This window comes from Podarcis cretensis, assembly GCF_951804945.1.
Source record: "Podarcis cretensis genome assembly, chromosome: 8".
Lineage (NCBI taxonomy): Eukaryota > Metazoa > Chordata > Lepidosauria > Squamata > Lacertidae > Podarcis > Podarcis cretensis.
In genome coordinates, this window is record NC_137177.1 from 37,456,850 (window position 1) to 37,471,819 (window position 14,970).

Here is a 14,970-nt window from a genome sequence, read left to right on the forward strand (position 1 = left end):
TCTGGCTTCAGGCATCAGTGCTGGTGGCTGCTTGAGATTTTTTGGTTTGGTTTGGTTTTTCTGCTGCCTGCTAGATTAAGGATTGGGACAACCCTGCAAACCAAGTGCATAAAAATTTCTATCTCACAACATTATTTTTGTTTCAGTCTGCTTGACCATACATCATTCATTCATTTGAATGTACCACTCTGATTGTATTTACAGTTGCTTGTCCTGAGATGTGTTGTGTTTTATAGTAGCCGTGTTTGTACATAATAATGCTAATATATAAAGCAAGTTTCGTAAGCCATATTGTAAATATGTTGCAAGCTAGTGTTCATAGCTCAAATATTTTCACTTTGTGGCCCCATTTGCACAAGCAGGTAAAGAAGCATGATGTCTGAATCTAGGTTGGGACACCATAAGAAGCTCTTCGTTTTATTAATTATTTATTATTCATTTCATTTCTCTACTAGTTTATATTTTTAAGAAAGCACTACAACCTACCCTAAAACATCAAATAAAAACAATCCAAAATAAAACACTGCAGAAGAAAGTCAAATATAAAGTATACATTCAAATCAATATTACCTGAAAAATTTCAAAATAAAACATTGCAAAAGAAGTCAGTTCCAGAATGCATATTTAACGCAGCAAAGTTAACAAAAAAATATTTATTTCAAAAGAAAACATTACTAAACAAAGTCAAATATATAATGCACATTTAAAATATAATTAGCAAGAGAATAAAATATTAAGCATAGAACATACCTACTGCTGTTACTGCCAGTGGTGATTCATGGCAGGTGGCAGCTGTGGAAGCTCAGTCACCTGAGTCTGCAAACATGGCCTTCGGCGCTTTTGTAGCTGGAGTCAGTCAGGGCCTCACCCAGGCTAGAACGGAAAAGGCCTGCAAGAAAAAGGGAGCAGGTCTTCCAGGACTCACAGCCAGGATATCATGGTTGGAATACCCACTTGTATAGTGGGAATGTTTTCACAGCTTATTTTTACTGTTGTTAGCTGCTCTGAGCCCGGCTTTGGCTGGGAAGGGTGGGATATAAATAAATAAATAAATGATGATGATGATGATGATGATGATGAAACCAAGCTCTATGCCTTCAGTTATCTATAGAAAGTTGTATAATTGTTATCTCTTAGATGGGAGGGCATTCCACAAGGTGGGCACCACTCCCAAGAAGGCCTTCTGCTTGGTTCCCGGTACCTTCTTCTCACAATGAGGGAACCGCCGGAAGGCCCTCAGAACTGGACCTTAGTGCCTGGGCTGAACGATGGGGGTGGGGATGCTCCTTCAGGTATACAGGGCTGAAGCTGTTTGGTGCTTTGAAGGTCAACACCAACACTTTGAATTGTACTCAGAAATGCACTGGGAAACAATGTAGATCTTTTAGGACTGGTGTTATATGGTCTCTGGTGGCTGCTCCCAGTCATCAGTCTGGTGGTCACATTCTGGGTTGATTGTAGTTTCTGAGTCACCTTCAAAGGTAACCCCATGTAGAGTGTATTGACCTGCACCACCATGGACAGCTGAGAGTCTAGAAAGACCCCAAGACTGTGAACTTGGTTCTTTAGGGGTACAGTTACCCCATTCAGGACCAGGAAGTCCCCCAGACCTGCCTGACCCCTGTCCCTCAGAAACAGTACTTCTATCTTGTTGAGATTCAACCTCGATCCAACCTCCAACTGCATCCAGACCCTCACACAGGATGTTCACTGTCTTCACTAGTTGTGATTTAAATGAAAGGTAGAGTTGGGTATCATCTGCATACTGGTGAACACTCAGCCCTGTCTCCCTGATGATCTCTCCCAGTGGTTTCATATAGAAATAACAGTTGGTCTGTCAAGTTGTTTGCTGTTTATTCTGATTGGTAGTGGCTCTCCAAGGTCCCAGGAGGAGGAAATTCCTGGCCCTGATATATGAAATCTTTTAACTGGATTGGCCAGGGTTTGAACTTGGGACCTTCTGCATTCAAATCATGTGCTCTGCCTCTAATAGGCAGTGCTCATCCCATGGAGTTCATTTAATTTTAGTCTATGTGCTTCTTCATAGGGGCCTCTTTTCCATCTCCACTTCCCATCTGCCCAGAGTACCCTGTGCACCTGACCCATGGTCTCCTCTCCTTTTCTATTCCTGGCCCCAGCAGTCTTGTGGGTGGCCTTGAGAAAAATCAGAATAAATTATGCAGAAAATACGGATTTGCTTTGTTTGCATAGTGGATTTGGTTACAGAATTTGGTGTTGTGTTTATTGCATACAGAAACTAGATCACCCCTCTTTTGTTCAGGATATCTGCAGTCCTGCGTATGAATTGCAAAAACATTTGCCATTGTAGAAGACTTGTGCGCTAACTGAACCCCTTAGAATAAAAAAGATAAACACTTGAGTTAGATCTTTTTAAAGGAGATGGTCTTCTTCCTGTCTCTGTTTCACCTGAAACTAGACAGCTTTTCCTGAAATGGCTTCTAGTTGGATTCCTCTTTGAGAATCTCTGTGTAAGAGATACCCAACTCTCACCCCTGAGACTGCTGGTACAAGGTTCCAGCTTCTGAGTACAGCATCTGTTTGATCTGAAACAAGGAGGGTTTGGCTTCTTGCAGTGATAAAGGAACTGCTCCCCTAGGATTATTCCTTGTCGCAGCAAAGTGAGCCAGCACTCAGGTGTTGCTAATTTCAAAGGACAAAAGTGCAGCAATGAAGAGACCACTTGGATGCTTGTGTAGCCTGAGAACCAGTCTCAGACAGGCAGTCCCTACTTGGCCTTTGACATTGAAATGCCCGAATTACTAAGCACATATTGTAACTTTATGGCAACCAGGAAACATAACATTTATAATTCTATATTTCACTTAACTTCACAAGGCTTTTTCTACTGTTTGCCACTCATGAAGCCTTGCCAGTTGTTGCAGCCCACCCCAATATCTCATAATTCAGTTCCAAAGTGGAAGCCAGACACTCAGTCTGAAAGTCAGATTTTAAATTGGTCTCTGGCTTGTGTGTGCGCGCTCTCTCTCTCTCTCTCTCCTCTATCATTCTCTCTCTGTGTGTGCTTAGGTGATAGTATGTTATTCTATTTCTCCCCCTTTCCTTCAAGCACACACTCACATCTACAAAACTGCAACTGAGAGGGAATCGGTCACTCGAAACCACAAGCCTGCAACCTAGCTGGAATTTGAACTTGGTTATCCAAGTTTGCCATTCTTCCTGCTGAACTATACTATAATTTATTCTTTTCTTACAGAGTATGATTGTGGAAAAAGAACAAATCTTTAGGACTCTTAACACCTACCTTCCAATGGCAATTGCTCCCTGGTGGATTATTTCTCCCATCCACACTAACTTCATTTCATTAATAGGGCACAATTTGAGATGCTAGCTTTGACCCACAAAGCCCAAAATGGTTTTGGACCCTGCCTATCTCAGACTTGATTTTCTTCATCTGATAGAGCCCTCATTAAATATGCAATACAGTATGTTGAACAAATTCAAAACCACATAGAAATGTTTTCTGTGGGTGAACATATGTGAGGGCTACATTAGGAGTATATCTTTAAAATGTCTATGGTTTGGGGTATTGTTTTGTGATCTTTTATGGTTTACTGTTGTATTTCATAAAGTACGTTCCCTAAACCAATGTGGATGGGGCAGAATTTAAATCCAATAAACAAAGAAAATGTTTTATCAGGTATTGCCAGTTTGTAGTGGTTTGGCACAATTGATACACCATTGAATGCAATTTTAATGTACAGCTGTATTTTTTTATTTTTTAAAAACCCTTTAGTTCAGCTTATGAAGTTCACTAGCTGCATTGATAAAGAATATCATGTGCATTAATGGAGGGCTCTGGGCCATTAGCTGTGCTTTGTAAAATGCTTTATCGTGGCCTTGTACCCTGCGCATTTGCAATTGCGTCTGTTAATGCTCTTTATTTTTCTTTATGATGAGGGTTGGGTGAGGCAAGATGGAGAGGAGGAGGAAACACCCACTTCTCGATTCTTCTCTGGATTTCTGCACTGTAATGATGGCACCATCACCTGACTCTCAGGAAAGGCTGGCCTGCCTTAAATTGTGGGGTGACTGGCTCTTTCAGCATGCTTTAATCTTGGTTTTGTTGCATCCCCCACGTTCCTGATTTTAATTGTGTAGCTGCTGCCGTATAGCATTTCCTATGCCGACGATGACCGACATATGTTAAACATACCACGCCCAGCCTTATCGCTTGCTGAAACATTTGTTTGGCTTTTGAAACCTTTTTCTGCATGGCATATTTTCTCCCTTTTGTAGCCAGCCACAATCACTAGTTTGAGGTTAAATACACGCTGCAGAATAATAATGTTATTATATCGCGTATGGATTTGTGCACTACGTGTGACTGCAAGGCATGTGAGTGTGTGAATTAGAAAATACATACATAGGTACATCTCAGACAGTGTATATTATTTGGCTTCTTAGTGAACCCCAGTAGCACCCAGATCTAACCTCGTCAAGAATGCAAGCAACATATTTTAGTGAACAAAGGTGCCAATCAGTCCGCCAGCCATCAGTGTGTAAATAAGAATGCAGACATTGTTCCAGAGTCTTCTGTGAGTCTTAAGATGGCAGAATCACATTTCTATATAATAATGATGATCTGGCTGTCCCTTATTGCAGCCTCGTGTTTTGTGCAAATTCATGGCGGCTTGTGAAGAGAATAGCTTTACAAGCTGGTGTTGCAATGTGTAGCCACAGCCCTGCACCTCCAGTGCAGGAAATGCATTTTCCACATTAACCAAACATGACAGCTGAAACGGTTATTAACCATGCAAGATGTCGGAAGTCATCAAAAATTCACATTGGAGTAATTACAGTGGCTTGGGGGTGGGGGTGGGAAAAATAAACCCTTGTTAAATCTTTCACTGCTTGCATCTCATCTTTTCCTTCCCTTCTCTCCTCCCCGCTCTTAAATCTTACATGGTACATTCCATTAACAATAAAGTATCCTTCTGTAACCTATAAACGCTCCCTTCAGTAACTGGTTTCACACCAGTGCTGCCTATCCTTGGTGAAGGACAGCCCTGAGCAAATGCCACCGCTGCTTTGCTGGCAGTGGTGTTCCACTGTGGGAACAGCTGCTTTCTCATTGTCTTGCTGGACTCTTCACTGTCTCAGCCATAGCAGAGCTTGCAGGGGGTTTCCCACCCTTGAGAAGAAAAACTGTGAGCTCTGATACAGGAAGATTTGAGGTGCCTGGAACCAAATGCCAGGCATTTAAAGTATTGCAACTCACCCCGACAAGGTTTGTAACTTCTCAGTTCTGTAGCCCACAAATAGGAATGCATTTTACACGTTGTTTGTTTGTTTAAATGCATGTATATTTAAAACACAAAGAACTCAATCTTGAACAGTTTCTTTTCTGTAGTAATGAAAGATACAAATGTGGATTATTTTTAAATATGTAGAAATTGGGAGTTAATTTAGAAAAATAACTGTGATAATTTTAAAATAAAATATTGGATTTTTGCTTCTGTTAATTCCCCTTCTCCCTTTGAAACAGTTGTAAGGGAGGGGCGTCTGTTGTCTGCTTTTAAAATATATCCATTTATTCACCTCCTTAGAATCCTTTGCTGCTTATTTTCTTAAAATGTAGGCAAAAGTCAGGAATGCTACGTTTTTAAGGTGTAGCCTGCTGATTTCATTGAAGATATTACCATCCTTGGGTGGTAGATTTTTCAAAGAGAAATATCTGTAAATTGGATTTATGATATAACTGGTGGAAATCTGTATATGTTCCAGTTTGTATAGACGCTTGCTTTATATTCTTAGAAATTCAGTTGTGAAATATATAGATGAAGCCCTAATTTTAAGGGAGGGTGTCAATAAATAAGGAGTTATTATTTATTTCCTGGTTCTGAAGTATATTCTCTCCCCCACTGAAAGTGGTTTGAATTAAGTATAATTGATAGTCAGTCACTTTTTACCTTGTTAGGTTTTGGGCATGAGTCAGTACTCTGAACTTAGAATTTCTTAGCCATGTAAAACAACGGAGAGAGAGAGCGCACATATTTCTGTGGAGTGGCTGATTTGGTTTTGTCTGTAACATAGTATTCTACCTTCATTGGGGAAGCTAAGCTAAAGAAAGGTTTCTATTTTATATATCTTTTGATGTGGTACAGGCAGTTAAGGATTCATCCAACCAGTTTAGAGGTTGTACTTTAAAATCATTAAGGTGTAGACTGGACGGTTGCCTGGTCCCTTTTCCTTGTTCCATGAGAAATGCGACAACTAGCTTGGCACACAGATGTTGCTGTGTGGCAACATTCTTTGACCAAACAGTTGTGTGTTAAGCCTGGTTTAAAAGGGAGCATTGCTACAGAGACAGCCTGGCAATCCCATATGTGTGTGTGTGTGTATATATATATATATATATATATATGGATGAATGAGAGAAGAGAGACAATGAGATGTTCATGCAAAGATGGAGCTTGCCACTGTCCCTAAGTGGGAGATGCCTCAGTTATTCTTGCAGTTTTGCACTGTCTTATAGCAAATTATTTTCCTTTGTCTGAAGAGGGTGGGAACCAGAGTTCAAATATGAGCTCTGTAAATCAACGTATGGGGAGGTGGGAGGGGGAGACACCTAAATCCCCATCTAGAATCCCTAGGTCCAGCTTGCTTCTTTTAAAACCATGCTCTGGGTGTTTTTGGGTTGCAGTTGTCTTTTGTGTTTGTGATTAAAATGTTTAGCTTTCATGTCTTTTTAACATATCACATACATTCTATAGAAAAGAGTATGCATTTTATTTTTTATTTAAAAAAATGAGGGTGTGGATATGCATACTGTTGAATGAGGGAAAATGGAAACCTTTTGTCTTCTGTGTGTCTTTACCACATTGGTCTCATGGTCATAAGTGTGAAAAAGTTTAAAATGGGGAATGTATTGTAGAAGCATTGTTTCTTCATCAAGCCTACAATAATTAATGGACATAAATCACGTATTATAGCAGGAATTGATAAAATACATGGTTATTATTAAATAAGTTTTGTAGATTGTGTTAAATAATGTTTCATACATCAAATTTCTATACACATTTAATTTGTATAACGTGTTTAGGAACTATATCCATTTTTAATTATGTACCATTTTTATAAGGCCAAATGTTTTAACAGAAATGAAATTAATTCCAGCCTTAACACCACCTATTTAAAACTTTTTTTTTGCTCAAGACAGATTCCTTCTCTCCCCCCCCCCATCTGCTGTCAGAGGAGGAATAGTATTTGTTTCTCAGTCTAATCATCTGTTTTAACAAATTATTCGTTAATTTCCAATGGTATTGTTGCAATTTGTCTTATTTGAATTTAAGATTCATGGGTGACTGTCTTGGTGCAATGTATGAGATAACTATTTAAAGTAGACACCTGAAGTCTCAGATCTGTTGATCCTTCCAAATTGCCTCACCCCACCCCACCCTAATGTATTAATATTGAGTATGGTATTTTTATGCTTGCTGCCCCTTTGTTGTAATCTTATACGCATTGATCATACCAGTCTGGGAAAAATAGGTTGTAGCTTTGAAAGTTTGATTGTGACAAAGTTCTTCCAACCCTTCAAATGCTCAGAAAGAAAATTATTAAATGACATTTTCAAAAGTGTCGCAGTGAGTGAACGTGTCCATCTCCTGGTTCTGCATTTTGCATCTCCATTTAACTTGGTTATCATATTTCAGTGCTTGCAATATACCGAGGAGTCTCTTTCGAACCAGGCGTTGCCCAGCAAGTGGGCGTTGGTGTGTGCAGATGCTGAACACTTGGTAGATGGAAGGTGGGGTAGTGGGGAAGCTTGTAACTCTTGGCTTTTTTACAGAAACTGCAAGATCTTTAGTGTTTCCAAGGAAAAGAATCATAAGCAGGTACATGGGATTGTCTCAGGGCAGGAAAAATGAAGTGATTAAAATCAGTTGTATTTTAGGTCTGGGGAAGCTTTCAAGCTTAAAGAAACAAAGCTAAAATGAACCAAAGAGTGTGAAATGTGGGCAGCAAAGAAGCTTTAAAAAAATGTGTTTGAGCACATGCACTACATTTTAATGTAGTTGTTGTGAAGCGTATAGCTCCATTTGCAGTAGTACAAGAATATATGTGTCGGTAAAAATCCATCTATGGAAATGCTTCTGAAAAGCTGCAGATGAAGCATTTCTGACAGGGAGCCAGAGGGCTGACTGTTGAAAAAAAGGAGAGATATCATGTGAACAGGAGTAACATGGTGAAGACAGAGGAGTTGCCTTTTCAGCCTAAGAAACTCAGTAGGACAGAGGATCAGTGATAGTGTTAATTGCTGGGTGGTTTTCTTATATATTTTAGAGGGGCTATTGGTTTTGGTTTTGGTTTTCGGATGGCGTTCCAGGGAAGCTGTTCATTGATATAATTCATTTGAAGCCAATGATTCTACACCAATGGTGAGATTTTTAATCAGCTAATTTATGATGGCTTTTAAAGTGTTTCTAATATGATGAATGTTAAAATCAGGCTTCTTTGCAATGGCAAAAGTGCAGTGTTGTGTCCAGGTAGACACTGGAGTTAGATGGGGTATGTGTGTGTGTTACTTTTTCTTTTTTTCAAAAAATAAACTTCTCTTTGGGTAACAAGTTTATGCATGGCTACTCAGAAGTAAGCCCTGTTGAGTACAGTTGGGGCTTACTCCCAGGTAAGCGAGTATAGGATTGTAACCCAAGTCCCTATGGCTCATGGAGCTTCTCTTTGTCTTTATATTGGGAAACAGACTCCCCTACCTCTTGTATTCCCAAAGAAAGCCTCTTTCCATTGATTTTTCATAATTTCCTAACCCTGCTTGAATGCATTGAATGCTGAGAGCTAAGGCGGGGTCCTGGAGTAGCAGAATTGTGCTTTTCTGCCCCTTGTACCTGAGGACAGTGCAATAGCAGAAACTACAGCTACATAAAAGAAGGAAGGGTAAAAAGACACATCTAGATTATTTTGAGGTTGTTTGAGAAAGAAAGCTTTAATGTTGCTTCCTTGAAAAATAAAAGGCATATGTGTAACTTCAGTACTAAAATGGCAGCAAAAAGCAATAAAATGGCGTCACGAGGAAAAATTAGTTAACTAGCCTGATTTCAGGGCGTTCCCCTTGCTCATTCTGAGGAAGATGATTCTTTTCAGTTCTGGTTGCTGCCAGTTATGACCATAATTTTTCAGTTTCCATTCTAGAACCAGAAATAGCTCCTTTTTCCTTTTCTATACCTTTGCATCCAGTTTTGAGCAAGTGTATATGGGAGCCCCTTTAATGGAAAATTATATTTGAAATTATCTTTTTCTTATTACGGCATTTCTCTATTCTGAGAATAAACTATCATTTAAAAGGACTCTCTGTGTGTGCCTCAGAAGATTAACCTTTCTTTCAGATAACCATGCTTGGCTCCTTAGAAGCATCATATGAGTTCCTGCAACTTAATGCGAGGGGACAGGACATCAGTGGAAATGGTCAATTTGTGGTTTAGAACAGGTGTTCTATCGGGGTGCCATACACAGTAGCATATATCCAGCTATAAGTATAATGGTGTGCCAATGCTCAAGATGGCTTGTCATAGCATTTGAAGCACTGCAATTTCACTAGGTATAGTTCAGCCAGCACATAGAATGTGGAGTTACAAGAGCTTGCAGAACTACTTACAGAACTGACTTTGTGAAGTCTGTATATTGCTGAGCCCAGAGGAAGGCTGAAAGCCGAATGTATACTTTTAATGTAAAAATTAGTTTAATTTTTCTGTCATCACCATTATTGGTTATAATAATCTCTGGTCCAAAAAACACAACAACTGTCACAGAATTACTGTCCGGAAATCTGTGACATAGCTTAGTAGTAGTGAAACCAAATAAGACAGGGTTTAATTTCTTTGTTTGATAGTAAACAAATATTCATTGACCCCAAATTTAGGTCCAGGCTATCAAATGGGACACAGACCTTCAAATGGTGATAAGCTTCCAGTAGGTGGTAAGAGAGGTCTTTTCCTGTCCCTTCTGCAAATTCTCAGCTATTAACTAAATTATTTTGTCAAAAATAATGGTCATCAAGAACTGAGAAGAATATTGTTGGAACCTTGGAGCAGTAAGGACCCTCTGCTGATAGTGAAATATTAGGTGAAAGAAAAAACAAATGCACTAATTTTATTTTTATTTTTTTCTATGTATTTATGTAGCTCAAACTTTGAAGTAGTATTACATGGATTTATAATTACTCTCTTTAACAGATTATTAACTCAAAGTAGATTTACTGCCTGGTGGAGGTGGAATTGACTCCTAGAGACAGCTCAAAACTGAACCTTGCCATGCACTCATATGCCCCATTCATATTGCATGCATTTTTAAAGCTTAACAAGTGTCTGGTGCCAAGTATGAAATGTCAGCGTTAATATACATTTCAACAGAAATAAATTACAAGCAGAATTAGATTAAATCATGATCGACTAATGGTACCCATCCTAATGCTTTGAGTTAGAAATTTCAATTTAAAAAACAAACAAACTGATGAAGTTATTTCAGAATTTGAAGGTTAAAATGGCTGCCGGCACCATTGCTGCTGCTGTTGTCAGAAGCACCCTCATAAAAATGGAGGTCAATGACAGTAAGATTAGTCCCGCCTCCTCCTCCTCCTCCTTTTTCTTCTTCATGTTTGCATGCTTTCTGCATACTTACTGGCGAAATTGCCATTCCAAATGGCATTGTCTCATATACCAAACTTATTCAGGGTGGTTAGCTCAGTTTGCTTTGGATATCCAAACCCTTCAGCTGGCATCCAAATATTAAATGCGGAGCCCTTGTCAGATTTCCAGTTGTAATTGAACTTCTCTTTTAAACATCCCTGTGTTGGGTCTGATCCATCCTTCAGGGCCGCAGCTTTAATTTCATTGTGGGCTGTATGTATCTCAGTCTGAGCTTTCCTGAAATGAATGGAGATGACCCAGCAGTCGTGTTTGATGGTTGCGTCCATTGTCTGCAGCAATGCAGCTATTTGAAGCCTTGTGTGAGGACTGTGATTCCTTCTCTATGCACATGTTGGAGTTTTACTGGGGTGTACTAAATTCCGAGACCTCCTCACCTGTCAGTCTTGTTCTAAACTTGATTTAAAATTCCCTTTCTACTTTGCACATCATTTAGTTTCAAACAAAAGAAACGATCACACTTTTATATATAGTTGCTAAAACACATTTATGAACCTTGATACCACATGTGGTATATCATTTTGCTGTCAAGTTAGGGAGAGCTGCTGCATTTGCTTTTTTATTTAAGGGTATTCTAGATGCTCACAAGTCTGCAGTGCAGCGCAGTGCAATAACTCATAGTGAGCTGGTTCAGGTGTAATGCCAAACCATGGTTTGGTGTGATAAGAGCAAGCCCTCAGGGAAGTTGAGGCCATGCTCCCTGCCTTTTCCTCCCACCCTCTATGCTGTAATTCCTTCTCTACTTCACCAAGCATTTATTAGGCACTACAAATACAGGCCATCATAAAACATCCATATATAAAATGTTAAAATATATCCAAAAACAGCCTTGTAAAATATGTAATAACGAGGGTTTTCGTTGGAGTTTCTTCCCGCTAAATAGTACCATTCACTACTCTTAAGAGACACTATTGACAAAAACTCAGCTACGCTTGCAGTTACTTCTGAGTCAGACAGATAGAATCTGTGCGGTGATGTTAGACTACCCAAAAAAGGGGATAGTACACGTTTGTGTAACTGATTGTAGAATGGACAGTAGAAAATAATATGTTCTACAGTGTCTGGTACATTCAATGTCTATTGTTTATGGGGATGTTTAAATATCTATCCTTGACAAAAGCTATGGGGAAAATGTTCAGTCGGGCTAACATGAAGGCCCTGTGTTGGAATAGAATTATTAATTTTGAAATATAAGTGCCCCTGTTATCTGTTGTAGTTAAACTATAGAACTTGGGGGAGCAATATTTTTTTACACCTGACAAAACTTACAGTTTTGTTTTTCAATGTCCCTTAATTGTGATAAATATATTGCTCATAATTCCCTCTCTCTATTCCTAGTTTGAGGCAAGCTATAGTTCACCCTAACCCAACAAACCTAATATTTACGTTTGCCCTGCAAACCAGGGTTGCAATCCATAACCAAATCACAATTTGCTAGTTTAGACCGAACAGCAAGTGGGTTCCCTCAAACTAGGAGATGGATTACATTGGGGTCGTGTTTCAGAAACCCAAGATTCCTTCACAGTTTATTGTAGTCTCAAATCATAATTTGGTGTTATATCTGAACAAGCTCAACATCTAACCCTTCACAGTTTTGTTACCTTAAGAAAACTCTGGAAGAAGGTCTTAGGTGATATGTACTTGGTAGGGCTGGTCCTAGTCGTTTTGCCCTGCATGATTCACAGATTGCAGCCTAGGATCCCTTGCAATGCTGCAAACAATCTTGGGCCTGCCTCTGAGTTGTCTTCTACTTCTTTTGGTGGCCCTGAAAATAATGCCATACCAAACAACTGTGTTGTTAGTGCAGATGGGCTGTCTCTAACAGAATGCCTGGTTTTTTTGCTTGGTTTAACGCCCTGTCCACGGCTTCCTGCTCACCATCTTTTCTGCTCTATAATCAGCATGTTCAACTTTCCTTGTAAAGAATCCTCATACAGAATTGTCTCTTCCCACCATTGCCAAATTAACCTGAATGCTTTAAGAACCAGAATGATGTTGTCAGAGTCTGTAATCTAATTATGATTTGGCATATGTAATGAGAACAGCCCTGAAGCTAAGTTGGCATACCCTGCAGGTGCCTTCTCTTCAATGTAAGTGCCTTGATTATTGGTTCCTATTTTTTATTTGGAATATGGTTGCCTATCATATTGTATTGTTTACATTTCAAATGTTACAGCTCTGATACTAAATATTCCCCAGAAAGACACATTTTCCCCAATTTCTCCGTGGCATAGAAGAGACATCAATTTGTCTACATTTTCAGTAATGTTCCATGAAGTTCTGATGGAGCCAAAAAAAGGAGAACAAAATTGGAGCTAAACAAAATTGGAGCTGTTTGTGCTCTGGCTCCTTGACCTTCACTAACAAGGACTGTCCCTGTTCATCATCTGCTGGCAGGAACTGTGCCGTCTAGCAGTAACGTCCTTATTTTGCAAGCATCGCCTAAGTGACTGGCATGGCCTGTTTGCAGGTAGTATATGTTAGATGGGCTCCTAAAGCATTTCCGATGGAAAAAACCAATCTTCCCTGCCTCTCACTCCTCTGGTGGTGCCCTGTCTTTACGTGTGCTCTTTTTAAAAGCAGCTTTTCAAACTATGTTTGTTCTTGTTCAAACACATGCATCTAAGTGTGCAAAAGTGACGTCGGAAGGAGTGAAAACCAGAGTTTCATTATAGGATCTCTCCTAGTCATTCCTGAAGATGACTAGGATTGAACCTGGGACCGTTTGTATGCAAAGCATGTGTTCTGCCCATGCATTCTGCCCCTTTCTCCTAATCATAGCCACTGGAAGGAACCAGAAAGTGATAAACTGGGCATAATTAAAAACTGCAGCCATGTAGTCATAAACTGTTTATGCCACAGCCAAATGATCTATAATTGTCACCTTGGCTTTTCAGTGGTCCTGCTTGTTTACTTTGTATCAAAGTTGTATAAGGTATCTAACTACCTTTCTTTTAATTTATTAAACAGGAAGGACTGAACTCTGCCTGTTTCTTAACTGGTCTTGGCCATTCTGATTTTGTTCTTAATCTTCTCTCTTGCATCTTCCATGTAATAGTCTTTATTAATCAAACACACATTCTGTGTGATGTGCCAATTTTTCCCGCTCCCACTTTAATACTTTATTTCAGGATCACTTCACGCAAATCATTTTCAGTTGACATGTGACACCAGTCAGATGTGAAGTGCTCATGCATGCACTTTTTGCAGCTTCTCTTTTTCAAAATTCAAGCAAATTGGAGCCTAATCCTTTCCCCAATTGTTATTTGTACCTAAATTGTGAGAATAACATGAAAAGGAGAAAATGGTCAAAGCTGATGTGGGATGTACTTGTGCAAGGAAGAGAGCATTTGCCCTTTAGCATGAGAGCTGTTGTAGGCATTCCTTGGGTCTTTTCTAGAATACATGAGCAACTGTGCAGGCTAGAAATTGGCTTTTGAAAATGCTGATCTACTTGGAAGTCTGTAATAGGTGTCAAATCAAAGACTACATTCGGTGCCACAGTCTACATGTGTGGAGTTAGAGAATACAAAAGGCTTTGAATTTAAGCAGTTGGAAATTCATGAAGCCGGTTGCTAAATGGTAGGGACAGTCATTTAAAACAGCAAGCTGTGTAATGAATATTGGAGAGATTTAAAGGGGGGGGGGGGTTGCATGTCTGAATGCTTTGCACTTGTTGGACTTTAGGGTGTGATCCTGGTTGGTGAGGGCCAGGCCACCCAGTGTCAAGGGTGGAAGATAGCTTTTTAACCTAACTGCAGGTGTCCCTAGGACAATTGCGTCCTGGTTCACTCATAGAAACTGAATTACAACCCGACGCTTTCCAGAAGCTTCCAATTCCTGGGGAAGATCAGTTGCAATGGGCAAGCTGTCTTTCAGGAGCACTCTGCCATTACTGTGCTGCTGATTTTTCTAATTGAGGAATCTCCAAGAAGCTGGAATCCTCTGGACAGAGGTTGAAACCCACTGTTAATTTATGGGACGATGGGGAATCTTTGGCCTTCCAAATGCTGTTGGACTCCCATAATCCCTAACCAACCATTGGCCCTGCTAGAAGTTCGATCCCAGTGTCTTCAGGAGAGCCACAGGCCTGATATATAAGCTACTTATTGAACTTTGTTAAGCTTGTGGGTAAATGTTTTAAAAAGCAAATTACATAAATCTAAATTTGAGGCTCCATTTAAATCTTTGTCATTTTTTCCTATTGCAGTTTCTGTTATTCGGAATTGCTTTTTGCTTTCTTGACCCCCCTCTTGTTCTGCCTTTT

General features: G+C 39.6%; 1 protein-coding gene across 2 annotated transcripts in view; it reads left to right on the forward strand.

Moving 5' to 3' along the window:
- NUP93 (nucleoporin 93) overlaps window positions 1-14,970 on the forward strand; it is a 71,482-nt gene that overhangs the window by 24,540 nt on the left and 31,972 nt on the right. Inside the window, exon 1 of one of the 2 annotated variants that reach the window (XM_079988384.1) lies at window positions 5,033-5,269. The exons of the other annotated variant lie outside the window; for it this stretch is intronic. The gene's annotated coding sequence lies outside the window, so the exon portion shown is untranslated. Of the gene's footprint in view, window positions 1-5,032; window positions 5,270-14,970 lie in introns of those variants that run through there. 2 annotated transcript variants of the gene reach the window in all.